General features: G+C 43.8%; 1 protein-coding gene across 3 annotated transcripts in view; it reads left to right on the top strand.

Moving 5' to 3' along the window:
- The first annotated feature begins 722 nt into the window (after window positions 1–722).
- SCMH1 (Scm polycomb group protein homolog 1) overlaps window positions 723–25,494 on the top strand; it is a 116,246-nt gene continuing 91,474 nt past the window's right edge. For 2 of the 3 annotated variants that reach the window (XM_067530708.1, XM_067530706.1), the window contains exon 1: window positions 723–759. The gene's annotated coding sequence lies outside the window, so the exon portion shown is untranslated. The remainder of the gene's footprint in view (window positions 760–25,494) is intronic. The other variant, XM_067530707.1, reaches the window with a different exon arrangement.

Here is a 25,494-nt window from a genome sequence, read left to right as displayed (position 1 = left end):
AGATGGGGGCTGTGTGAAGGGAGATGAGGGGAACCTGGGAAGGTGGGGGTGTCCTGGGAAGGAGGGGCTGCCCAGGGGATATGAAGGTACCTAGGGGTGTCCCAGGGAGGGGGTTGTGTGCAGGAGATGGGGGTGTCCTGGGGAGATGGGGGTGTCAAGGGAAGGGGGCTGTGTGAGGGGGGTACCCGGACATGTCCAGGGGAGGAGGGGGCTGTCCAGGGGAGATGAGGGGTACCTTGGGAGGAGGGGCTGTGTGTGGGGAGATGGGGGTGTCCCAGGAAGGAGGGGCTGTGTGTGGGGAGATGGGGGTGTCCCAGGAAGGAGGGGCTGTGTGTGGGGAGATGGGGGTGTCCCCGGAAGGAGGGGCTGTGTGTGGGGAGATGGGGGTGTCCCAGGAAGGAGGGGCTGTGTGTGGGGAGATGAGGGTACCTGGAGGTACCCAGGGAGGGGACTGTGGGGGGGATGGGGGCACTAAGGGGTGTCCCGGGGAGGGGGGCTGTGGGGGGCGGTGGAGGCTCCCGGGGGTACCCGGCGAGGGGTCGAGGGGGGTTCCCGGGGGCCGTGCCGCGACTCTCCGCCGCCGCCCGGCCCCGCGCCCCGCGGCTGCCGCTGTCCCCGGGCGGCAGGGGGCGGCGCGTGCTGGCCCGGCTCGGCTCCGCTCCCTCCCTCCGGCCTGCGGCTCCCTCCCTCCTGCGCTGCGCATCGGAAACATGGCGGCGGCGAGGGACTGAGCAGCCCCAGCGCTCGGCGGCCGCGCAGGTGAGGGGGCGGCGGGGCGTGGGGGGCCGGGCGGCGCCCCGGGCCGGCGGGCAGCGCGCCTGGCTGCCGCGGGGAGCTGGGCGGGGAGCCAGGCGCGCAGGCACCCGGCCTGGCCCGGCCCCCTGCCAGGGCTCCCAGCACGGGCCCGCCCGCTCGCCCGCCCGGCGCTGCCCCGTCTGCGGTGCCCTGTCAGGCTGCCCGCGCCCTGCCCTCCCGGGAACCTGCCTGCCCCCGCCCGGCCCTCTGTGCCCCGGCCTGCCGGCGGGCCCGGGGCAGGAACTGGTGGGCGGGGGCCCGTTTCCCCGCGGCGGTGTCTGTCCAGCCTTCCCCCGTGCCCCAGCACAGGCCTGGTCGGCAGGAACCTCCCCGAGGAAGGCAGAGAGGGGCTGCCAGGGGCGCCCCGGCCCAGGCCTCTCCTCACCTGGCCTCCAGGTGCCAGGGTCGGAGGCAGCTGTCTCGGACAAGCCCATCGTCCTTCCCCAAATCCAGTGTTCGGGCCCTTCTGAACTTCCCCCAGCCCTGCACGGGCTGCCCCTGGCTCCTGGACCCGTGGCACTTCTTAGATCTCGCTGGGGTTTGTTTTGTTCCACTTCTGACAGTGGCTCTCCCCCGCTCCCTTAGCTCTGTGAAGATGAAAGAGCGTGCAATGGATTCATCTTTTGTCAGGGCATGGAAGTTGGGTCGTTTTCAGCCCTCATTACACGTAAAAGCTTTTCAGAGGGGGGTGTTTTCTTTGCTTTTGCAAGAGACGGTCAAGCTGAAACCTCATGTGTTGGTTCCAAACTCTGGCCCAGTCCTGCAGGATACTGCGCCTTGACAGTCCCTGCTGCCTCGCTGATGCTCTGTGCAGGCATGGAGAAACTTGCAGGACTGGAGCCTTTTTCCACACTTACACTTTAATACTCTTTTCTGTTTAAAAAACAAAAAAAAAAAAGTTTTGTATTTGTTGGGTGTATGTGCACTGCGTGTGTGTATGCAGTGTAGGTTGTGTACGTATATTATATGTACTGCACAGTTATACAAGATAATTTAGTACTGTCTTTTGCTCAATTTCTGATGATGGAGGAAGCCTAAAGTACAGTATAACAGCTGCCACCTGTTGCTTGGTTGTCATTTTCCCTTTGCTACAACGTGTGCTGTTGTGTTATAGCACTCATGGGGTTAAATTTCAGAAGGCATCTGCTTTCGCTAAACTCCCAAATATCTGACCAGTCAGAACTTGGTGTTATTTTTTTTTAAACCTGGGAGAGGCATGATGGCCTTGTGGATAAAACTTCAGGCTTTCCTTTCTGGGACCAGGTTCAAGTCCAAAGGAAGATTCAGAAAGAAATAAGTTGAACTGTATTAACACAGCCAGAGAAGGGAATTTGGATGGAGCAAACTGTGCAGTTGATGATTGGTTTGATATAGTTGTCATTTCAGATTTGCTGGGGGTTTTTATAGTTATTTGATCAGCTATGGGCAATCTAGAGTTTGCTGTGTTTTACTTCAGCAAGATCTGCATGTAGCTGTCCAATAAAAGCTTGGGCAGTTAGTAAGATACATTTCAGGGGGGAGATTGGAGGAGACCAACTGCCTGTGACGTATTTATTCTTTTTATTAATTTTGTGAGGTGCTCTGAGACTGTGGGGATGAGGGCCCTATAAGTGCCTAGATAGATGGATGTATAAGTTAATTCAGTAACAATACTTAGTGTTTATATAGCAGCTTTCATCCAAGGCTCTGAGTGCCTTATGGAAACTAATTATACCTCACAATCTCATGGAAAGTGGGGGAGTAGTATTATCCCTAGTTCACAGGAGGAGGAAAACAAGGCAGAGAGAGGTGAAATGACCTGCTAAAGGCCGCATAGGAAGTCCTTTGCTGTAACTAGTAGACTACACTGCTGTCCTTTCTAACTAGGGTGATCACAGCAAATTCCCAGGCAGAAATTTTCTGCTTTCTTCTTTCCATATGGATGTGTTGGGATGTTGTTGAAGTACTCCTCTCAATGTAGTTCATTATAAAAATGAACAACTATAGGATGGTGCTGGTATATCTGTTACTGCAAAATGGGGTCCCTTGCTCCTGAGGCATTTCTGGTGTGACATAAAGGGTAATCCCAGTGACTGGACAGATAAATCCCATAATTACTATCCCTTGGGGCTTTTCTTTGTTTACCCTTTGAAAGATATCGATAGGGAAATGTCTGATTTCCCTCAGAATGATGCACTCTGACAGAACTGGAAGCAGAGCAAGAAGAAGTTTGAGACTGTATAAATAGCAAGATGTTTAAAAATAAACATAATGTCAAAATTGCTGCTGCTGCATGTCATCGAGGTTTCATTTACACTTTTTTTGAAGCGACTATGTTGAATTATGACAATATTTTCAAGTCTGAATGGCTGTCTTATTTTCAGAATGGCTGAATACCTCAGCCTCTTTTGACTTCACTGGAAGTTGTGGGTGTTCAGCACTTCTGAAAGTCAAGTCAATTATTAAGATGCCTGAAATATGGAATAAAGCCTAACTTTATGTACCGGAGCTTGACTGTTCTGGCCTAGCTCTAGAATAGTGTTTACTATTGTTATTTATATGATAAATCCTGCCTCATATTGGCTAAAAAAGCCATGTGATGACATTTTCTATTTATCTCTTTGGAAATCAATAACTCTGTGGTCTAGAAGAGTGTTTATCAATCATATTGCATATATAAATAAGTACCTGCTGACCTCTCAGAATGGAACAGTAGCTTTCTCTGGACCTCCAGCTTCATTTTCCCATTTGAATGTTTCTTTCACACTTTCCCCGTCTTGACTGTGATAAAGATTTGCAAACATTCTAGCTCAAGACATTTGGAACATAGTATGACGAATCCATACCCAGCAAGCCTTTCATGATTGTCACCAAAGCCACATAGAACTTCAGAATGAGAGTAAGGCTAGAACTCATCTACTGCTCTGAAACCACAGATTCCTACCACTTGAGCTAAAGGAGAATTACCATTAGCTATAGCATTATAAGGTCTCTGACACACAGTTGAGTAGTTCTGAAGCCATGTAGTACAGGGTGTGATGCAGATACTAACAAGCCAGTCCACTGAAATAGCTCAGAGTGTATGTAACATAACAATACATATTTTTACTTGTTTTTTGGAATATTAAAATTTATTTTCCCTTGAGGCAGATATTGACCTCAAATTCTTCTTGGTCAGTATTTACATCACAGCTCCATGAATCATAATTGTTCACTTCAAGAGAAGTCCATATCTGTTAATAATAAGAACGTAAGAATGATCATACTGGATCAGACCAATGGTCCATCTAGCCCAGTATCCTGTCTTCCAACAGTGGCCAGTGCCAGATGTTTCAGCAGGAAAGAACAGGACAGGCAATCAAGTGATCCATCCCTTGTCGCCCATTCCCAGCTTCTGGCAGACTGAGGCTAAGGACACTTCAAAGCATAGTTTTGCATCGCTACTCATCCTGGCTAATAGCTATTGATGGACCTATCCTCCATGAATTTATCTAGTTCTTTTTTGAACCCTGTTATAGTCTTAGTCTTTACAACATCCTCTGGCAAAGAGTTCCACAGGTTGACTGTGCATTGTGTGAAGAAATACTTACTTTTGTTTGTTTTAAATCTGCTGCCTAATAATTTCATTTGGTAATCCCTAGTTCTTGTGCTATGAGAGTAAATAACACTTCCTTATTTACTTTTTTCCACACCATTGATGATTTTATAGAACTCTATCATATTCTCCCTTATTCATCTCTATTCCAAGATGGGGCAACCAGATCTGCTTGCAGTATTCAAGACGTGAGCATACCAAGTATTTATACAGAGGCAATGTGATATTTTCTGGCTTATTCTCTATCCCTTTCCTAATGATTCCTAACATTCTGTTAGCTTTTTTGTCTGCCACTGCACAGTGAGTGGATGTTTTCAGAGAACTAATCAGAATTACTCCAAATCTCTTTCTTGAGTCATAACAGCTAATTTAGTCCTCATCATTTTATATGTATAGTTGGGATTATGTTTTCCAGTATGCATTACTTTGCATTTATCAACACTGAACGTCATCTGCCATTTTGTTGCCCAAATATCCAGTTTTGTGCGATCCCGTTGTAACTCTTCACAGTCTGCTTTGTACTTAACTATCTTGAGTCAGTTTTGTATCATCTGCAAATTTTGCCACCTCACTGTTACCAGATCATTTATGAATATATTGACCAGTATTGGTCCCAGTACAGACCTCTAGAGGACACCACTATTCATCTCTCTCCATTCTGAAAACTGACCATTTATTCCTACCTTTTTTCCTATCTCGTAACCAGTTATTGATCCAGGAGAGGACCTTCCCTCTTATCCCATGACAGCTTACTTTGCTTAAGAACCTTTGGTGAGGGACCTTGTCAAAGGCTTTCTGAAAATCTAAGTACATTATATCCACTGGATGACCCTTGTCCTCATGCTTGTTGACCCCGTCAAAGACTTCTAGTGGATTGATGAGGCATAATCTCCCTTTACAAAAACCATGTTGACTCTTCCCCAACAGGTCGTGTTCATCTATGTGTCTGATCATTCTGTTCTTTACCATAGTGTCAACCAGTTTGCCTGGTACTGAAGTTAGTCTTACCAGCCTGTAATTACCAGGATTATTCTGGAGCTTTTTTAAAAAATTGGTGTCACAGTAGCGATCCTCCAGTCATCTGGTACAGAAGCTGATTTAAATGATAGGTTACAAACCACAGTTAGTGGTTCTGCAATATCACATTTGAGTTCCTTCAGGACTCTTGGGTGGATACTGTCTGGTCCTGGTGACTTATTACTATTTAATTTATCAATTTGTTCCAAAACCTTCTCTAATGACACCTCAATCTGGGACAGTTCTTTGGATTTGTCACCTAAAAAGAATAGCTCAGGTTTGGGAATCTCCCTCACATCCTCAGATGTGAAGACCAATGCACAGAATTCATTTAGTTTCTCCGCAATGGCCTTATTTTCCTTGAGTGCATCTTTAGCATCTCAGTTGTCCAGTGGCCTCACTGGTTGCTTAGCCAGCTTCCTGCTTCTGATGTTCTTAAAACATTTTTAGCTGTTATATTTTGAGTCTTTGGCTAGTTCTTCAAATTCTTTTTTGGTCCTCCTAATTATATTTTTGTACTTCACTTGCCAGAGTTTATGTTCCTTTCTATTTTCCTCAATAGGATTTAACTTCCGGTTTTTATCTTTTTGCTAGTTGATTCTTTTACTTCGTTGTTTAGCCATGGTGGCACTTTTTTGGTCCTCTTCCTATGTTTTTTATTTTGGGGTATACATTTAAATTATGGTGTCTTTAAAAAGTTTCCATGCAGTTTTCAGGGATTTCACTTTTGGCACTGTACCTTTTAATTTCTGTTTAACTAACAGTGACACATCTGTGCCTAAGGTAGCCCACCTGAAAATACCAAGGTCAGGGCAGTCTGCAAAAGGAGAGCATATTCTCCCAGACTGGTAGCTAACACTGCAGTCAATTCACCAACCAGTCAGTGCTTCTGATCCCCCTCACTGGTTATCAGGAAGCTAAAAACAAGAAGCTACACAGCCCACTTATTACAGTTCAGTCTCAGGCTCCCAATTAGCTGCTATGTCCAGTAAAGGCATAAATTATTAAAACTATTCCCTTTACCAAAAATATTCTCCTGATCCCCAAAGGGTCAGACACATTACCAGATCAGTATAAGTTTGGATCTTACCCAAAACACCTCACTGCCAGCCAATCCTTTAGTAACTAAAACTAAAGGCTTATTATAATAGGAAAGAAACAGATCAAAGCAATCAGATATATACAAATGATTCAAAAGTCCATATGTATCAGATTATCAGTAGAATTGTGGAATTTGCAGGCTTGTACGGTTCCTGTGGTGTACATCCAGTATCTGGATGGATCTTCGTCTTTGCAGCTTGTAGCCCCTGTAGGAAGCAGGAATGAAAACAAGATGGGGTTGGGGGGGATGGTGCAGCTGCCTTTTGTGTCCCTTTGCCATGTGGCTTGTCCCAAACACAGCACATGGCATGGAAAAGCCCCAGAGTCCCCTGTCCCTGGGCAAGTTCTTACATGTCCTGGTAACTCATAAGGTGTAGCCCCCTGGGTTCTTTCACTGGACTCCTAGTACCTTTGAGTTCCCTTGATTGGGCCATTAAGCAGGCTTAGTGCTGCTGCCATTCTGTCTCTGATGTCACCTAGAAACACCATACAGATTGAAATACAGATTTACCATATGTATTTAGAACTTATAACAAAATTGATACATACATGTAAACATGCTTATCGATCTTAGCGAATCATGACATTTCCATTGGTACCTGACATGGCATATCTCGTATGAATGATTGTAGTTTTGCAATATCAATAGCAATAATATAAATGGTCACCCCTAATCCAGACAGCATCACACTAACTTCCCCATTTTTGTGTAGTTCCCCTTTCTGAAATTAAATGCTACCGTAATGGGCTGCTTTGGTGTCTTTCCCCCTCCCCGGGTTTGGGATGTTAAATTTTATTATGTTATGGTCACTTTTACCAAGCAGTTCAGCTCTATTCACCTCTTGGACCAGATCCTGTGCTCCACTTAGGACTAAATCAAGAATTGCCTCTGCTCTTGTGAGTTCCAGGACTAGCTGCTCCAAGAAGCAGTCATTTAAAGTGTCAAGAAACTTAACTCTGCATCCCATCCTGAGGTGACGTGTACTTAGTCAATATGAGGATAGTTGAAATCCCCCATTATTATTGACTTTTTTGTTTTTATAAACTCTCTAATCTCCCTGAACATTTCATAGTCAGTATCACCATCCAGGTCAGGTGGTCAGTAGTATATCTCTACTGCTATAGTCTTATTATTCAAGCACAGAATTACTATCCATAGAGATTCTATGGAACAGTTTGGTTCATTTAAGATTTTTATTTCATTTGACTCTACGCATTTTTTCATGTATAATGCCACTTCCCCACCAGTATGACCTGTTCTGTTGTTCCGATGTATTTTGTACCCTTATATTAATGTGTCCCATTGATTATCCTCATTCCATCAAGTTTCTGGGATACCTATTATATCAATACCCTCGTTAAATATGAAGCAATCAAGTTCACCCAGCTAGTATTTAGACTTAATAACTTTTTATAGTTTTATTTCAGAAAAGCAAGCATGAGACTGAGTTCACTTTATAAAAAAAGAAAAAGAAACTTCCCTCCAAAAGCCTCCAAGGTATGACCAGAGGTTAGAGCAAAAGAGTGAGTTAGCCATGTTAGGCTAACTTGGGCAAGTCGTTTCAACCTCTCTCTCGGATTCCTGTGGTAAAAAATGGGGATAGTACTTAACTTTGACCTACCTGTCTGGAAACATAATGAATTAATGTTTATAAAATGCCTTGACATCCTTGGATGAAAGGTGCTGTAAAAGGGCAAAGTGTTGATATTCACCAACAAACAAATCTTCGAACTATAGGGAGTAGTTTTGGGGCTGGAAGGGGGGTTGAAATGAGCTGCACCCGTTATCTTTTTACTTGTAACACAAGAAGAGATTGAGATAAAGGGGTAGAAAGAGCACTCATCAGATTGGGGGGAAAACATTGAAGAAAGAAAACTGTAAAAGTGCATGTAAACAAATCAGTTGAGTATCTGTGGGGGAGGGGAGGAATGCAGCTCCAGATGGCCTTGTATTATTACCTTAACAATTTGTGTGTGACTGCTATCCTACAAAGCAGACCAAATACATTCTTTGTCAGGCTACGAAATTCACATACCTGTGTGCTGAGCTGTGTTTTTATTGCAGAACCCTGTGCTTGTTACGTAAACCACTCTTATTTCAGAATCTGGAGCAATATGCGAGCCCATTGCTTGGAGGGTGAACTTGCAGTTTGGTGCCATCATAACTGAGAATTTTGACATGTTTGAGTTTCTTATAACATTAATTAACATTTTCATCTCCGTCCGCTTCTCCATTTCTTTTTCTTTTCTTGTCTATTTTTCCTATTGCAGGGGGGATTCAGGGAATGCAGCTGAAATTCAGTTACCTTTTGTGATGAGAAGGGCAAATTTTGAACCTGTTTGTCTTTAACTCTCCCATTTTTCTCTGAAGAGTTTCTGAATACACTACCCAGGGATGATCTTATGGTTGATGTATAAAACATGTAAAAGTGTGTGATATTTTTTAATTGCTTAAAATATTACCTTTGTTGCCAAGCTTAAAACCCATTTAACTGTGCATATTTTCATACATCATTGCTATATCACTAAAGGTACAATCCAAGCGGGATGCTGGCTTAAAATGACTGTGGCTGTGGAGCCTTTTAACTCTAGGTCACTGGTTCAAATTTGGAAGGGGCTGGTAACAAATGAAAGTCACTCCCATCTGATGGTCTGTTGGTGATGTCACACCACTATCTAGTGGGCACACTGTCACTGGGTGGTTGTTGTCTGCATTGCAGAAATCACCATCACCTTGGGAACAGGTTGATGCCCTTGTTGATCGCTCTTATTGGAAAAAGTTAAGTAATGAATTACTCCATATGATCTGAACAAAGGAGTCCCCTACTCATCAGTCTCTGGGAGTGTTGGGTTATGAAGTCTCAGCTTAGAAGAGGTCTCTCGAGGCAGAAGTTTTGAGGTAGAGTAGTGGAGAAGCTGGCATCACTATGGACTGGGCTATACCTATTCCGTGGATAGACAGAGAATCTCTGTTATTAAGGCTGTTGATCTGTGATAAATTCGCCCAAAAAAGCAGAATGATATTTAGCACTTTTACTGAGTTTCCTCATAAAGAGTTTTAAGTAATCTTCCCAACTCCACTGTGTAGTTGGTAATAGGTCAGTATTATCCTTCCTTTGGTGATAAGGAAGCTGAGGCACAAAGATCAATTGACTTGCCAAGGCTAGAGAAGGAATTGGTTCAGAGTGAAAATCTGGAGTTCCTGTCTTCCAAGTCTGTGCTTCTGCCACTAGACCTAACACTTCTCTCTCAAAACTTTCTTTATGCTGCCCATCAAATAGCATCAATAGGATCTAAAATCAGGAACACTTTTAGGGGTGTGTCCCACAGCTGACCTGCTCAGTATCCTGGCCTCTACTGTAATTAGCTCTTGCATATCCCTGCATGACATAATGTGAGGAGTCCAGAAATCTTGGTGGTTTGTTGAGTTTTGCTGTGCTACAGGAATGGAGCTGTTAGTGTCGCTGCAAGTATGTGAGACTCAGCTTGCCTCCCATTCAGAAATACACAGTTCTTCTCCATCCTCGGCTCTCCTGACAGTGTGCAACAGACTGTGTGGGGCTCCTTCATGTCGATATGTTATCGAGGGAGCTGTTCCAGTTCATGCATTGCTGGGGCCACATCTGCTGCCGTTTGGTTGAGCATGCTGGGGGCAGACAGTGCAATTCTGACTTCCCCCTGATGTGTTATTGATGACTCTGTGCTGCCAGGAGGGAGACTAGGAATAGTTACTTTGCAGCAAGGGTTACAACTGCTTGTGTGTGTTAAAGGAGACATGTGGTGTTTCTTTCAGTTTTGGTGTCTGTAGGCTGCAGTCCTCGTTGAGAACCAGATGCTGCAAGTCCGAGTCCAAAACCATGTTTGCTTAGAATCCACAACAGCCTGTCAGCCATGTCATTTTTTGCCATCATGTAGTTCAGCTATGGGATTAATAAAACCATGAAGTGTATATGGCCAGTGGCAGATTAACCCTTAGAATGAGTGTCCTCATCCATAGAGTGTTGAGATGGGAGCTCAGAACTCGGCTCCAGTCTTTGTTTTCATCTACCTCCCCCTGGACAGCAGCCCCACCGTAATCCATTTTTCAGCCCCTTCTCTCCTTCCCAGCTCCACCTCCTCAGCCTCTAGCCCCTGCATTCCAACTGCTAGGACACCTAGCGACTCGCCTTCCTAACAGGCAGAGAGCCTTATGCTCCCTATCCGCTGCTGTCCGACTGCTGTCAAGTGTGCTAGCACATCCTCTCTGCCCTGTGCCAGAAACTCTGCCTTGAGCTGCCCTCCCAGGATCCTCTGCTGTTTCCCAGCCTGAAGAAGAAGTTGAAAGCTAGCAAGTTAGAGGGAGGTGGTGCCCTGTCTGAGGGCTGGCTGGGGAGATGTGTTCTCTGCAGGGGATTGTGGACCAGTTGGGCTCATTTAGGCAAGTGTCCAGACTTGGCCTTGCCTTACATTGGCCAGAAACATACTCTTTCCCCATCACACCCCATCTCCTGCCATGCTGCTCCGTAGTAGTTCCATTACCTTTCTAGAACTGGCCAGTCCCCAGTGTTAAACACTTGGAGATCAGCTTGTATCTCAAGCACGTGGATCAGGCTACAAATTCTGAGTGGGCATCCCCTCTCTCCTAATGTCTTTCTGGGAAACATTGCGCTAACATGGATTTTGTTTCCTTGGCAACTCCCCTTCTGCAGCAGCGCCCACCACTGCAGAGAGTGAGATGTTTGTGTGTGTCTATCTGGGGAGCATCTTTTTGATCAATTTTGGTCCCACCTTTGTACGTAACAAGGGTTTACTTGCTTCAGTCACCTCAGAGCTATATGACTGTGCATGAGAGATGTTGCACATTTCCATGTTATGTGAGGGTACGTATCCAGTTAACGGGATAGTGACCAGACAGGAAAGATGATGGAGTTGGATCTGCCCAAATGAGGTAGTTACACTAAATCTCTTTTCTAAAAAAATATATTTTAGAAATGTAAATGCTCTTAGTGCTCGTGTTCCTGCTGCTTATTGGCCACTCTTATTTGTGCACTGACCCTGGGCACTATTTGTCCTGTTCCTGTAAATTCCAAGAACCACGTGAAAAATATCTCCACAGTTTCAGTCCAGCTAACAGGACACTGCAAAGCTTTCAGGCTCAAACTTGCACTTAATTTAAATTATGAATAATCTGGTGAAGAAAGTTCGTTGGATCCTATGTATTTTATATAGATTTTAAATTCCACCCACTATTTTGCCAAAATAGAGAGGAAAAAACCCCCTAAAATATCAACACTACTGTTTACATTGGCCTTGACCTGCACCTGCCGCCCGTCTGACAGAGTTTCAAGTGCCTGCTTCTGGTTCTTGCACAGTATTATTTTATTATTTATTGTTTTCATTTCAGTAGCACCTAGAAGTCCCAGTCATGGACCCAGGACCTCATTGTGCTAATCACAGTAATTAACAGTCTTCGAATTCTGCTGACATCATGAGTGATAGTGGTGGGTAAAGCTGAAACATATTTTATTAAAGCTATACAGTGTGAATTACTGAGTTACTTGATATTTTCATAGTTAAAATGCATATGGTTTTATAAAGTTTTCAGGAAGTAACGTCTTTCATTAAATCAACAAGATGTCATTAAAAATTACAGCTGGATGTTACTTCAAAACGTGATCAAGCGAGACTATTGATAAAACCATTGCTGGTGAGGAAACAACAATAATAATGTTCCCCCTCACAAGACAATAATAAACATTTTACATAAAGATAAACCTTCTATGGAACTTTATGTTTTATTGACTTCAATGGAACTAGGATTTCATCCCAGGTGTATTATTGTAGTGGAGGTATTGGGGCTCGCGGTAATGTGGAGGTCTTCATCATGTGTGTTCTGTCAGTAGCATTTGCTCAGTGCCTTCCAACAAGCTGGACATATTTCTGATGTATTTTCTTAGATCAGATTTTCAGGCTCATGGTCCATCCAGGTTCATAAGCATCATTGAGGACAGTCCTGCGTGAAGCTGGAGCCACAATTGTGCACGTTCATGATAGTGAGTTCTCTCTTGTAGTTAGCTGTGTCAGTGGAAATCATTGCCACAGCAGTTTTCAGTCATTGAAGGCCCTGAACCATCAGTCTTTTTCGCATTTTGCATATGCTAAATTTCTTGCAAAAGCTTTTTTCTTTGTTGTCCGCAAAGAGTATATCAATGGAACAAGGTCATAACTCTTGGTATCCATGGAATCTGTGACAAGGGACTATTCTGCATACACATCAGACAGATATCCAAGAATTGGAGGCCTTTATAGTCATCAACCTACTTTCTGTGGTGTTAGCTAGGCTCCTGCAGAACTGTCCAGCATGAATTCAAGCATATCTTCAGTTTGGTATTTCAGAATGACATAGTATTGATGTCTGTCTGTATGCTACACATGCAGTCCTGAGGTGCCAGCCACTGATGAAAACACTGGAATCTGTGCTGTTAGCAATGTGTCAGCTTCCACCAAATGTTACTGTTCTTAATTTGCATCTGTCTAGTTATCAGTTCAGAAGCAGTGTCTATCATGATTTCTAACTTGTTTCTACCAGACCACTGAAGATCAGAATGTTTTTAAGACCGTTGCACTTGACAGCATTCTGGATCTCCATTGTCCGTGGAGTCCTCACTGGAATGCTTGTGTAGTGGAGGATGGACTTTCCTGGTGGCTTTTATAGATTTCTGATTTGATGTCATCCAGTGGATATCAATGACTGCTTGTCAGTACTGATCAGCTATATCTCCACACTCATGGCTCCTGTGGAGTCCTTGATTCTTAGGAGATGAGTTATAAAGGACACAAAATTTGCTGAAGAGTCTTTGCAGGTGATTGTCATGTCATCTGATGTCTGTGAGTACTGCGATGCCAGATGAAGAGATTGAGATAAAGTCAAAGGGATCAGCCACTCCACACATTTTCCCCCAGCATGGCAGTTTCTTTAGCAGAAATAGCTGCTCTGCAGGAAGTCTTCAGTGAATTGACTATGCCTCAGACAGGCCCAAAGAGTCTGATATTTTCCTTGCATTCAGCACCAGGAAGAAAGACAATGGTTCTAAACCTGGACAGTCTCACTAGTGTTCTCAGTTTCACAGGGGGGCCACGTGGTTGCCTAATGATCTTGACTTCTCTATCATCACAGTGCGTTTTGCACTCTCCTGCATTGTTGAGACAATTTTAATTTTCATTTATTGTGGCAAACATTCAGTGATAACAGCACATGCTGCCTCAGACTAAGAACTCCTCTCATATTGAATCTGTTCAGTTACTACACTGTTGATGTCAGCTGAAATATCTGTATATGCCCTCTAATATTTGATGGTTTTATAAACTGTATAGAATATCTGGCAGATAGTTTTAAGCAGATATGTTCTCCAACAGTGTATATTTTAATTACTTATTTGGAGACTCTGCATGTTCTTTTGCAGCTGCAGGATGGCATTTTGATTACTTTTGATCATGAATTTTTTTTCACTGACGTCTACTGCACCTACAGTAGTTGTTATTGTCAAAGTAAGACTACTTAAGGCCACATTTTGTAAAGAGTTGAATTCCATGTTTTTTTTCCCAACTCTTTTCAGTTTCCAACATAGAACAACCCAACTGCTTGTTCCATGCAATTAAGCCATGGGTAATCAGTTTGGGTTTTCTTACAGGGACTGGCTAAGAATTGCCATTCAGCGCTGTTCTGCTCGCTATGGTGTGTGTTATTGGGCTAGAGTAATTAAATGGCACACAGGAATGCTTGTTTTCTTTGTTGGACTCTTCACAAATATTGTTTGCATTTTGCTGGACTTCTCTTCACAGTTAGACTCAACAGATTCCAAAGGATATTTCACCTGATTCAATAGACTCAAGATGCTGACTTCTGAGATCCCAGCTTCCTAAGTCAGAGAACAAACCAAAGTTAATTCTGTGCAGTATGAAATGCAAATAGAAATTGATAACAGAAATCTTCTCTGAGCTCATTTGGACTCCCCTCGACTGGTGCCTGCTACAGCTCCGTTTCTTCTCCCCAGAGGAACAGATATATTAATACAGCTCTGTGTGACTGAGAGAATGAAATAAAGATTATATATACTATCTGATTTTGTTGCCCCACTCTCTGGGATATGTGCTGGGATCCTCCAACCTCCTCCTTCGGATCCTCCTTCAGCCTGGCTTGGCTGGGCTTTTCTCACACTTTGCTGTCCTTGCTTCTCCTGCTGGTGAGACAATAGACTAGGCAAGGTGTAAGTATGAAAGCTAAAGTATGGCATAGTTTCTGCTCTCGGCTTGCTGGGTGGGCTGTTTTCCTGTCTCCCTCTGACTTTGTCAGGAGTTGGACTATCTGTGTCTCTTCTCTCCTTGAAACAGCAACTGAAGATCTTCTCTTTGGTTTCAGCAGTAGCAGGTGTGTCATCCATGTGGCTCTACTGCACCCAATAATGGAGAAGCTGCTGTTGATTATCTTGAAGGGCTTCCACTCTCCCCAGGTGCTACCCTGAAGCTATGATCATCTTCATCATTTGCACCAACATTTCCCAGGTTTAAAAAAGAGTTCTGGTATCAGGGCATTCTTCGCATAGTGTCCCTATGAGTGCTCCATTTCAGGTGTGCATGTGGAGATTTTTTATTGCAGTGCCCATTCAGTAGTGCTCCACGTGTGCTCCAGAGAGCCTTGTGCCCCATCGTCATCTTATGTGGTATCTTCATTACTGGAGATTTGCAAGCCTGGTAGCCCATTCTGTACACTCCTCTGCTAATCTCTTTGTGGGTGAGTAGTCCTTTTGATCCACCCGGGATACCACATCATCCATTCATCATCTTTTTTTGCCTTGTGTTCTTCTGTCATTGGTTTTCCTTTCCAGTACTCATAAATATTCATCATCTGCCAAACTTCTTAAAATGTGCCCTGAAAATTGAATCTTTCTTTTCATAAGCTTTCTGACTAGCGTTTGCTGAGTTCCAATAATTTCCAATGCTGATTTGTTAGTTACATGGTCCATCCATGTTATTTTCAGAATTTTTCTATAACACCATAATTTGAATGATTGCATTTTCTTTATTATTGGTTGTTTGAATGTCCATGTTTCACAGCCATAAATTAACACAGACCAAATGTAAGTTTTTCAGAGTTAGAATTTAGTCTTCAGATTGATATCCCTTCTAATAAGATATTTATTATTCCAGAATGTCTCTTTCCCTCTTCCTATTCTGGTGCTCACTTCAACCTGTGGTCTGTCTTTCTTCTGTAATGATGCTTCCTAGGTAGCAATAATTTCACACTTGCTGTATGGCTGTGTTGTTCACTGGAATCTTGCATGTTTTCCCAGGATACTTGTATGGTTTTCGTCTGGTCCACATTCAGCTCTAGATATCTTCTTTGCTGTATTCATATGTCCCAGACCGAGTACATATAGTCCTGCAGGTGAGCTGCCCTCAGCTCCATCTCAGCTGTCCTGTGGTCTGAGATGGAGTGTCTAGCATGCCCGCTTTCCATCTAGGTTTAGCTTAACCTTGTATTTAGGTCTTAATATAATTTAACTTTCTAGTTAGTTAGTTATTTTAATAGTTTGTTATATACTTTCTCCAAACACTATGCCTTGGTTCGTGCTTCCAGATCAGATGTTGTGGTTGGCTGTGCAGTTCTGTCTTCAGTATTAGATCCAAAGCTCTCTCCTCTTGGTGGGGATGCTGCTTGTAAGTCACCTGAAGTGGAGCACTCATAGGAATGCTACTTGATGAAGGAGAGGTTACTCACCTTTGCAGTAACTGAAGTTCTTTGAGATGTGTGTCCCTGTAAGTGCTTCATTACCTGCCCTCCTTCCCCTCTGCTTTGGTGTTCTGTCTTGCAGGACTTCATGGTAGAGAAGGAAGTGAGGGTGGCTCTCTATATCCTCAGCACAGGTCACGAGGAAGTCTGGAGAGTATGCATGGGGCGAATGGGCACTGCATCTAAAAATCACAGCTCCAAGACATGTAGGGTACATGCGCACCTGAAGTGGAGCACCCCTGGACACGCATCTCGAAGATCTCCAGTTACTGCACAAAGAGAGTTCTCTCTCCATTTCAGAGGTGAATCGTTGTCTCTGAAACTTATACACTTGCTTGGTGTGGCAGAACTTGGATTTCTTGACTCTTGGGGCATTCTGTGGGGTTCACTTTCCGTAGGCTTTCTCTGAGGCAGAGGTCTGAATAAAGAATGAGAGGACTGAGTTGGAGAATTTTATTTGTGGTGAGTTGGAAGGGGTTTTGTGGATGTTGAGTCAAGGGAAGCTTTTGTATATATCTCTAGGAAGAATGCGTAAGTTCCTGAAGTTTTGTTGGGGCTCTTTTGATAAAATAGAAATAATTAATGTAGTACTATTAGAAAGCATTTATATAGTGTCATTAGTTTATATGCCACTTTACACACTCCTGGATGTTCCTTGCCCTGAAGATTACCATTTAAATAAGACGGGGCCCTGCAGAGGATAGGTGCGGGGTTGATTAAATGAAACAAAACTCCCTGAGCATGTGCGTTGAGTATAGACTTGGGGCTCAGTCTTACTCTCCTATTTATAGCATGCTTAGCTGCCATTCAAAGAAGCAGTCACTGCCTTTGTACAGGAGGGTGTTGGGTTACCTCCTGTGTAGGGGGGACAGTCACACCTGAGCCTTCCACCTTAATGATATTATGGAGTCCAAACGTTTGTCTCGTGTGTCTGTTCTTGTTTTAATATGTAGTGCTGAAACTCCCTTCTAGATACTATTGCATGGTTGGGCCTTTATAACACTCCAGGGCAGAATCCTATTTAAAGGACTCCAGTGAACCACATAGCAGTGCCAGGGCAAACTGCAGGCTACTCTGACTTATGTGTAAGGTTTGGCTTTTGGCTCAGTGCAAATTAAAACAGCCACATGATTGCAAAGCTACTATCATGACTGGCATCAGTTTGGCCTCCTTGTTCAGTTTCATCCGGGAACTGATGGGCAGGATCCCCTGGGAGGCTAATATGAGAGGGAAAGGAGTCCAAGACAGTTGGCTGTATTTTAAAGAAAGCTTATTGAGGGCACAGGAACGAACCATCCTGAGGTGCAGAAAGAATAGCAAATATGGCAGGCGACCAGTTTGACTTAACAGAGACATCTTCAGTGATCTTAAACACAAAAAGGAAGCTTACAAGAAGTGGAAGCTTGGACAGATAACTAGGGAGGAGTATAAAAATACTGCTTGAGCATGCAGGGGTGAAATCAGGAAGGCCAAAGCACAATTAGAGTTGCAGCTAGCAAGGCATATGGAGTATAACAAGAAGGGTTTCTACAGGTATGTTAGCAACAAGAAGAAGGTCATGGAAAGTGTGGGCTACTTACTGAATGGGGGAGGCAACCTAGTGACAGATGATGTGGAAAAAGCTGAAGTACTCAATGTTTTTATTGCCTCTGTCTTCACAGACAAGGTCAACTCCTAGACTACTGCACTGGGCAGCACAGAATGGGGAGGAGACGAGCAGCCCTCAATGATGAAAGAACAGGATCAGGACTATTTAGAAAAGCCGGATATGCACAAGTCCATGGGGCTGGATGCAGTGCATCCAAGGGTGCTGAGGGAGTTGGCAGATGTGATTGCAGAGCCATTGGCTATTATCTTTGAAAGTTCGTGACAATTGTGGGAGGTCCCTGATGACTGGAAAAAGGCAAATTTAGTGCCCATCTTCAAGAAAGGGAAGAAAGAGGATCTAGGGAACTACAGACCAGTCAGCCTCATCTCAAACCCTAGAAAAATCATGGAGCAGGTCCTCAAGGAATCCATTTTGAGGCACTTGGAGGCAAGGAAGGTGATCAGGAACAATCAGCTTGGATTCACCAAGGGCAAGTCATGCCTGACCAAGCTGATTGCCTTCTATGATGAGATCACTGGCTCTGTGGATGTGGGGAAAGCGGTGGACATGATATACCTTGATTTTAGCAAAGCTTTTGATATAGTCTCCCACAATATTCTTGCCAGCAAGTTACAGAAGTATGGGTTGGATGAATGGATTATAAGATGGATAGAAAGCTAGCTAGATCATTGCGTTCATCAAGGAACGATCAACGATTCGATATCTAGTTGGCAGCCGGTCACAAGTGGAGTGCCCCAGGGGTTGATGCAGGGGCTGGTTTTGTTCAATATCTTCATTAATGATCTGGAGGATGGGCTGGATTGCACCCTCAGCAAATTTGCAAATGACACTGAGCTGGGGGGATTGGGAGATACCCTGGAGAGTAGGGATAGGATACAGAGTGACCTAGACAAATTGGAGGAACAGGCCAAAAGAAATCAGATGTGGTTCAACAAGGACAAGTGCAGAGTCCTGCATTTAGAATGGAAGAATCCCATGCACAGCTACAGACTGGGGACCAACTGGCGAGGCAGCAGTTCTGCAGAAACGGACCTGAGGGTTACAGTGGACAAGAAGCTGGATAGTCAACAGTGTGCCCGTATTGCCAGGAAGATAAATGGCATATTGGGCTGCATTAGTTGCATTGCCAGCAGATCGAGGGAAGTGATTATTCCCCTCTATTTGGCACTAGTGAGGCCAAATTTGGAGTATTGTGTCCATTACAGAAACGATGTGGACAAATTGGAGAGAGTCCAGAAGAGGGCAACAAAAATCATTAGAGGGCTGGAGCACATGACTTTTGAGGAGAGTCTAGGGAACTGGGCTTATTTAGTCTGCAAAAGAGAAGAATGAGGAGGGATTTGATAGCAGTCTTTAACTAACTGAAAGGGGGTTCCAGGGAGGATGGAGCTAGGCTGTTCTCAATGGCAGAAGATGACAGAACAAGGAGCAATGGTCTCATGTTGCAGTGGGGGGAGGTCTAGGTTGGATATTAGGACAAAGTTTTTCATTAGGAGGGTGGTGAAGCACTGGGATCGGTTACCTGGGGAGGTGGTGAAATCTCTAAGGTGCGGCTTGACAAAGCCCTGGCTGGGATGATTTAGTTGGGGTTGGTCCTGCTGTGAGCAGGTGGTTGAACTAGATGACCTCCTGAAGTACCTTCCAACCTTCATCTATGATTCTCCTACTTTAGGGATGATTTACCTGTTTCTGCATTGCAGCATGAAGACTATCTGAAGTGGAGGGGATTGAGAAAAGGGAAATTCTGTCTTAACTGTGAATCTTCTCTGTAGAACCTACCGTGTCAGACAGTCTGACCCTCCCCTGAAGGACTGCATTATGTCCTCTTTCTGATTATTGCTTGATTGTTAAGTAGTTTGGAAGGGATGGGGACGTTCCTCCAGGAACTCCCTAACTTTCACATCAAAGCTCTGCTGCAAATGGCTTGAATTGCATAACACTTTTAAATTTTACTATCGTTAGTTTCCAAAGTAGAAAAATACTGTCCTTTTGGAACTTTATTCCTGCGGGGCAGTCCTAAACCCAGATTCAGATAAAAAATCTGGTCTGCCTCCAGTTGCTATAGAGATGGAGAACACCCACTGTGAAGACTGACTGACCGACCAGGGGAGTCCAAGAATGAAACCACATGAGGAAGACAGAATTTTCCCTCTGTTTAGAATTCTGGAGATCAGAACTGTCATGTGTGAACTGACCAATGGCTGGTATAGTTTGCTATCCTGCCTCTGACAATGGCCAATGTCATAAGCTTCAACTGGAAGGTATACTTCTGACCTCCCTCAACCCTCCGCAAATGCAGCTATTATGCAGTACTATACCATAGAGAAGGGTTTTCTTGATCACCTCAGCTACCAAACAGCTTTTTACCTTGCAGTATGGAGATTGATGGTCTCTGTAATTTCTGTCTCAGCTGTATAATTACAGATGATGTTCTTTATTTGGATGTCTAATCCGTTTTTGAACGTTACCACTCCATTACTTTGATAGTGTCTAGCAGAAAGAAATTCCACACGTTAATTATTGCATTTTAAAAAGTATTTCCTTCTCTCTGTTTTATACCTGTCATATTTTTAATCTTATAGAAGTGCCTGTTGTACTCTGGGTGGGGTAAATGGGAGTCCACAAATGGCTTTCTCTACACTGTTATTTTAAATGCCTCTAATATCTCTCTTCTGATTTTTCTGCTTTTCATACTGAACAATTCTGGTCTTGTTAATCTTTCCGTGTATGACATGATTTACATTTACAAAATAGGTATTGGTTTGTTTCTGTCCTATTCTCCACACTAGAAGTGACTTACAATTATGATCCCGCATACTCATTAGCAAGGTGAGCCTGAACTGTCGGGATACCTGCACTCTTTGGCACTTTGGTGTAGCGGACTGAAAATTCTGTGACAGCTTAATTTAACTTAAAATATGGAGGTTTTAATGCATAAAATATGAAAATTCATAAAGCAATAAATACATTGGCCTCTCTGTTATTCATTTTGAGATTAAATTCAGTTTTTTTACTTTGTCTCCATATTTTCAGTTTTTGATATGCCACAGAGCTTTGTACAGGTACTGATAAGGCGTACCTGCCTTGTAGAAGTTGTCCTAGGGAGCTGGAAGTTACAGCAATTCTGTAGAGGTATTTGGGGCTTTTGACATTGTTGGATAGGCACATTAGATGTATGTTTCTTCTAAAATGATCATCAGTGAAATAGTTAAACTCTTTAGGTTTCAGAGTTAAAATCCTATTGAAGTGAATTTGCACCTGTGACCTGTTTTTTCAGGAAGACAGCACTACATCAGTATCCATTTTATTCATGCTTTAAAATTTAACCTGATAACAATATGGGCTGGAAACATACTTTAAAAAAAAAAAAAAAAAAAAAAAAAAGGCGGCTTTGATTCTGGAACGCAGTGCCTCAAGTGATGAATTCTGCAGCCAGATCATCACAGGATACCGGTTATAAGTGGGTTTTAATTCTGAACTATTTGTCTGATTCTGAAGTAAGGTTCACTGTCCACTGATTCCTAGGATCATCCTTAGCACCTTTGAAAAAACACACATACAACACTGGCTTCCCTCTAGTCCTCCTGCATTGTAGCTGTTTTAATGCTATCTTATTTATTTTGATTATTGATTCAACTAATTTAGTCTTTAGTTCTTTCTAAACTCCAGTATAAATCCATCTGGCTATGAGGATCTACTGCAATTTAATTTGTCTAACTCTACCATCACCTCTCTTTTGACACCTCTGTCGCTGACAGTGCCTCCTTACCTGTACAAAGTTACCCCAAGGAAGCTACTTCCCTCTTATCCTATGGTGAACACTGATACAAAGCTATAATTTAGCTTCTGTATTGTCTCCTTATCTTCTTTGATTGCCTCGTTTATATGTTGGTGGTCCAGCTGACACGCTTCGTTTCGGCACACTGCTTCTGAGTTCTTGAAGAATTCCTCATCTGTCTTAAGACCCAAATTCTTCCCTCAGTTACTGGCACACAGCTTTTGTTATTTATTCTTCAGATAACCTCCTAGCCTTCAATCCTTTATACTAAGGAAAAGGAGGAGTGAAAGCAGCAGAATAAGGACAGTGGACTTCAAAAAAAGCAGACTTTAACAGACTCAGAGAACTGGTAGGTAAAGATCCAGGGGAAAAATACCTAAAGGAAAAAGGAGTTCAGGAGAGCTGGTAGTTTCTCAAAGAAACAACATTAAAGGCATAGCAAATTATCCTGCCACAAAGGAAAGATAGGAAACATAGTAAGAGAGCTAATCTGGCTGTACCCAGGAGCACTTTCATGACCTGAAAATCAAAAAGGAATCCTATAAAAAGTGGAAACATGGACACATTGATAAGGTTTGTGAGTACAAAAGAATAGCACAAGCATGCAGGGACAAAATCAGAAAGGCTAAGGCACAAAATGAATTACACCTGGCAAGGGACATACAAGCCAGTAAGAAAGTATTCTATAAATGCCTAAGGAGCAACAGAAAGATGAAGGGAAGCGGGGAAGGAGAGCTAATAATGGATGACACTAAAAAGGCTGAGGTATTTAATGCCTATTTTGCTTCAGTCTTCACTAAAAAGGTTAATTGTGACAAGATGCTTAACACAATTTAATATTAACAATAAGGGGGAAGGAACACAAGCCAAATAGTGAAAAATGGGTTAAGGAGTATTTAGATAAATTAGCTGTATTTTTCAAGTCAGCAAATCCTGATGAAATTCACCCTTGAGCTAGGAACTCATGGAGAATGGGTGACGTCCCAGAGAACTGGAGAAGGACAAACATAGTATTTATCTTTAAAAAAGGGAACAAAGAGCATCCAGGAAATTATAGAAATTTAGATACCTGGAGAAATACTGGAACAGATTATTAAACAATCAAGTTTTAAGCACCTAGGGCAGCGGTTCTCAATCTTTTTTTCCCCGAGTACCACTCGGGTCAGGTACAGTCAGGTCAAGTACCTGACTGTACCTGACCCGAGTACCACTCGGGAAAAAAAGGGGGGGGGACTTTTGGCGGCGGCGGGGTTTCACGGCGGTGGGGGACTTTTGGCGGTGGTGGGGTTACATGGGGGGAACAGTGCCCTCCGCCGAAACCCTGCAGCCATTTGCCCCTTTTCGGCGGCAGGGTTTTGGGGGGGTGGGTGGGTTGGGGGGACTTTCGGCAGTGGCGGGGTTTCACGGTGGCGGGGGGGGGGACTTTCGGCGGCGGATTCGGCAGCGCGGTACGGCTCACGTACCACCCAGCCTTCTTCAAAGTACCACCGGTTGAGAACCGCTGACCTAGGGGATAATAGGGTGATAAGGCATAGCCAGAACAAATCATGCCAAACCAATCTAATTTCCTTTATTGATAGGGTTACTGGCCTAGTGGATTGGGGGGAAATGTGATGTATTTTGCATTTAGTAAAGCTTTTGACACAGTTCCACAGTTCCAAACTAGGGATATGTGGTCTAGAGATAAAATTACTATCAGGTAGGTGCAAAGCTGGTTGAAAACTCATCGTCAAAGCGTAGTTATCAATGCTTTGCTGTCAAAGTGGAGGATGTATTTAGTGGGGTCCTACAGGGGCCTGTCCTGGGGCTGGTATTATTCAATATTTTCACTAGTGACTTGGGTAACGAATTGGACGTGTGCTTATAAAATGTGTATATGACACCAAGGTGGGAAAATTTGCTGGCATTTTGGAGAACAGGATTAGAATTCAAAATTACCTTGGTAAATTGGAGAATTGATTGAATTCAATAAAGACAAATGCAGAATACTGCACTTTAGAAAGGAAAAATCAAAGGCACAACTACAAAATGGGTAATAACTGGCTAGCCAGTAATACTGTGGAAAAAGATCTGGGGATTATAGTGGATTGCAAATTGAATGAGCCAGCAATGCAAAGCAGTTGCAAAGAAGGCTAATATTATTCTGAAGTATATTGCAGACATGTATGTAAGATGTGGGAGGTGATTGTCCTGCTCAGCTTGGCACTGGGGAGCCTCAGCTGGAGTACTGTGTCCAATTATGGGTAGGAAAGATGTAGGTAAATTGGAGAGTCCAGAGGAGGGCAACAAAAAGTATAAAAGATTTAGAAAACCTGACCTGTGAGGAAAGGTGAAAAAACCTGGGCAAGTTTTATCTTGAAAAAGGAAGACTGAGGGGGAGAACCTGATAACAGCCTTCAAATACATTGAGGGCTATGTAACAGGGTTTGCTGACTCAAGAGCTTACTCGGCACCCTGGCATTCAAATCCCCCCTGTTTACACTGATTGAGCTCTGATTGAAAGACAGGCAGTGGGTAGATGAGGCCAATTAACCGAGTGGGGATACAGCTGAGGTGGAAGTATCCTCAGCAGCTAGGGCTGTGTAAGCAGACAGGAAGGCAGTGTAGGAGGAAGAGTTGGAAGTTTGAAGGAAAGCAGAAGTAGGTAGGACTGGCTGCTGTTGCTACTGTACCCTTCTCTGAAGAAAATGGGGAAGCTGGTGACTCTTTGTAAATACAAAATACAATAAAACATGGAGGTGAAGGAGACCTGGAGTGGTTGTGGTCAGTGGTTAAAGCCTGATGGGATTCACAGGGGACTACCCTCTGACATGCTGTTATAAAAGGGGCGGTGATCAATTGTTCTCCATGTCCACAAAGGTAGGACAAGAAGTAATTGTATTAATCTGCAGCAAAGGAGATTTAGATTTGATTTTTAGGAAAATCTAACTCTATGGCTAGTTAAGTTCTGGAATAGGCTTCTAAAGGAGGTTGTGGAATCCTCCTCATTGCAGGTTTTTAAGAACTGGTTAGACAAACACCTCTCATGGATGGTTTAGATATAGTTGTCCTGCCTCAGTATGGGGGGATGGACTTGGTGATTTCTTGAGGCTCCTTCCATCCCTGTATTGCTATGATTCTGTGAGCCTTCTCTCAACTAGGATTTTTCTTTGAGTGAGGGTCCGTGTGTGAATGTGCATGTGCGCCAGAGCTGGAACTGTTTTCAGTGGTGTCCGTTGACTTGCATGGTGTGTCTGAGGATTTAAGAGGCTGTGCGGGTTGATGCCACTTGAGTTCCCTGTTACTGCCACTTGGCCAGAGTCGTGTGGCAGTGGCTCTCAGCCCCCGGTGGAGGAAGTCCAGTATGCGCAAATCCAGTTCCTGGCTATTCTGCAACCACCTGGGCACTCTCGGACTGCCCTTCCCATCCACGAGGCTATCCTCCAACCGGCCCAGGTGGTCTGGCTACCTGTGCTCCCTACCCCAAAGTGCACTGAGTGCCACCACTTCATTCCATCTAGGGGTACGGACTTCCTGTTTACCTATTCGCCACCCAACTCACTTGTGAGCCATGCAGCGACTGAAAGCACCTGACAGCAACGCTTCAAGGCCACACCCACCCCCCCTGGACCAGGCAGAGAAGAAACTGGACTTTCTGGGGTGCAAAGATTATTCCTCCATGGGCCTCCAGTTCCATATTACCAATTACTAGGCCATTTTGGCATAATAAGATTTCCTCTCTCACTTGAAGCTGGCGGAGTTCCAGGCCTTCCTCCCAGCAGAGAAACAGCAGGATTTCCAGACGCTGTTGGATGAGGGCGATGCTTCAAGATGCAGTCGACACTGCTGATGCCACGTCCCGCTCTCTAGTG

This window comes from Emydura macquarii, unplaced genomic scaffold (genome assembly GCF_026122565.2).
Source record: "Emydura macquarii macquarii isolate MOO-44397 ecotype Brisbane River unplaced genomic scaffold, CSIRO-AGI_Emac_v2 contig_3113, whole genome shotgun sequence".
NCBI classification, from domain to species: domain Eukaryota; kingdom Metazoa; phylum Chordata; order Testudines; family Chelidae; genus Emydura; species Emydura macquarii.
Note: the sequence above shows the minus strand (reverse complement) of the source record. Positions and strands in the feature narration are given on the sequence as shown.